The sequence below is a fragment of the Sinocyclocheilus rhinocerous genome, unplaced genomic scaffold (assembly GCF_001515625.1).
Source record: "Sinocyclocheilus rhinocerous isolate Xijiao unplaced genomic scaffold, SAMN03320098_v1.1 scaffold633, whole genome shotgun sequence".
In the NCBI taxonomy this organism is placed as follows: Eukaryota; Metazoa; Chordata; class Actinopteri; order Cypriniformes; family Cyprinidae; genus Sinocyclocheilus; species Sinocyclocheilus rhinocerous.
In genome coordinates this window covers 831,591-834,245 of record NW_015654568.1, presented here as the reverse complement: position 1 = coordinate 834,245, position 2,655 = coordinate 831,591, and positions in this window count along the sequence as shown.

Below are 2,655 nucleotides of genomic sequence, written 5' to 3'. Positions count from 1 at the left end.
AGAGGGTTTGGGTCTCATCTGGATCGCAAAAGCGGAGCGAAAAGACACTCTGACCTACATTCACCCAATGATCTTCTTTTCCCCTTAGACATGCAAATAAATTTGTGGAAAATACCCAGCATGCTGTTCCTGCAAAGGGGCTCGGGACGTTTCTCTTCAGCTGGTTCCAGATGTACAGCTGGTCCTCACAGTGTTCGGGGTTGAGCTTAAGAGTTAAGGGACAAGAACGAATAAAACAGTATGAATTGCATTTTTATGTGTTTTGGAATGAACTGATAGATCTACACACACACACACACAAAACAAAATGTCATTAGCTCAAGCACTGGCTGGTCCCCACAAAGACAAGGCCATCCCCTCATTCTCACTGACCAAAACAAAACATAAACCCCTATTATGGCCACCATCCACTCACACGCAATTATTTATGTCCAACAACTTCCAGCTGAAAAAATGTAACGAACTGTTCTGTTTCTAATCCTCACTCAAATCTCAGCAGCCCAGGGTGATCTCTAGGTAACAGATGGGTTACATGCTGGAGAACATGTTTTGTGATTCACTCCAGCAGATAGAATACAAAGATTGATGGTTTAAGAATAGAGGTTAATGTCCATGAGCACATGCTGGAGTTCTTTGAGATCAATGTGCTCCTTTTGGGTCAGAGAGCAAAACACGGCACTGGAGGGTAGGAACAGATAGATGATGAATGGATGTCACAAAATAGGTGTTTTTTCTCGGAGGATGAGGATGATGGGTAAGAAATTATGGTTCATGTGACTCAGCAGGGAATTTCAGAGGGGTTTCATTTTTAAAAAGTCAAACACGCACATTTGAACCATTCCAGATCATAAAAGCAAAACATTTCCTGTTTTGACATCAGTGGTTGAACTTACTGGATATTTGCACCAGTATACAGTAAAATTTTCCGTCAAATCAAAAGTGTATCCAGAAAAATAAACTTTGTAGTAGGCCTATTTAGCATTTAGAAGTCAGTTCTACAACTTCTATTTTCTCTAGTTGAACACATCTACTGGTAAATCAAGTGTCTGGAGTTTGTTGAAAGTCAACGGAGAGTGTTGTTGAACGTTTGCCGTGGTAATTCAGAGCCGCTTTGAGCTGCGCTTCATTTTAGCATGAAATGTTTCACAGATGGGACCAACAATGCTTCTATGTACACATATCAAACAGGCCTTGAAATCCAAGGAACTGCTTGATGTGTGCAAACCGAATGTCAGAATAAAGTTTAGAATCAGAAATGTGCCCTTAACGTGATGTGACTTTTTCATTGGCCATTTTTGCTATAATATAAGCCATGCAGTTCAGACGTTTAGAGCAAATCCAGCTTTAACTTCTCGTCCATGCGGAATACAATGGAACAAGCCCAAACCTGAGAGGCATTAATACGGCCTGTGTCAGTCATACCTGTGAGGAAGGCAATTCAACCTGACAAATAAGTCATGGAACATCTCATTTATATAATCCGTTATATATGTATAGCAAGGGGAGCTGGAGGGGAGGCTTTAAATGTTTGTTTCCTTTTTAGAAAAATGTCATAGATCCTCGTCATTCCAACTGATGCCATTTGCTCAAGGCTAAAAGACAATGGCTGCATTGTAAGGCTAAGCATGATTTTCCCTTCTAAAAGGCTCGATTTGCAGGCCAGACATGGTGGAGCTGTTATATAAGCCATGATTTCTATGACATACACACTGCATGGAGCCTGTCATGTCTTTCTTTTAGTTTCAACAACCAAAATTTTGATTTGTAGCAGGAGAAGCCACGAGCAGATTGTATGTCATATGTGTGTGTTCTTTTGTTAGTATGGACACATACCAAAATTTCAGTAGCTGATACAAATTTCATGGTTCAACACAGTTCAAGTCAACAACAATGCAACTAATGTGCGATGGAATTTATTTTATATATATTTTAAAAATAATTACATTCATTTTTATATTATTTAATTAATTAATTAAATTAATTAATTTCATTTAAAAGTGAAAATATTTTTTTTAATTATTAATCTGCAGGGGCTAGTATTTTTTTGGCACATGTCCATTTTCCTTATTTATTTATTTATTTTTGGAGCATGTGAGCAAATACATTTGAGGATTCAAAAGATAAAAGATTGTTAATTGCATTTTTATTAGTCATGTAGGCTATGCTGGCCCACCAATGAATGCTGATCTAGTTTAAGTTTTCCAGTAGGAGGTATCCTTACAAATAAACTGTATAACCTAGAGAGGGGTTGGCATACCATGATGCAAGCTGAAACATTGCAAAATCCATTGCTCAGTTGAAAGGTGAGCTTCTTGACCTCAGGGTGATGGTTAGGCAGTTAAATGACAGCATAACAATTTAAGCCATGTTCCTAAGGAGGGTTACAGGTCAACATGTTTTCAGGTATGAAAAACAAAGTAGTAATGACAGACTTGCACACACACAAACACACAAGCTGCAGGGAAAAATACTTGATGGAAGAAAAAGTGAGAGAGCTGTGTGGCTGAGTGAGACCAGTAAATGAAAGCCATGCTCACCCCCCACAAATGTGTGTGTGTGTGTGTGTGTGTATGTGGATCGGTGAGGGTGGGTGTGATTGAGGCTCGCATCAGCAATCTCCTCCCTCCCTGGTCACTATACATCCTGGAGGACTCC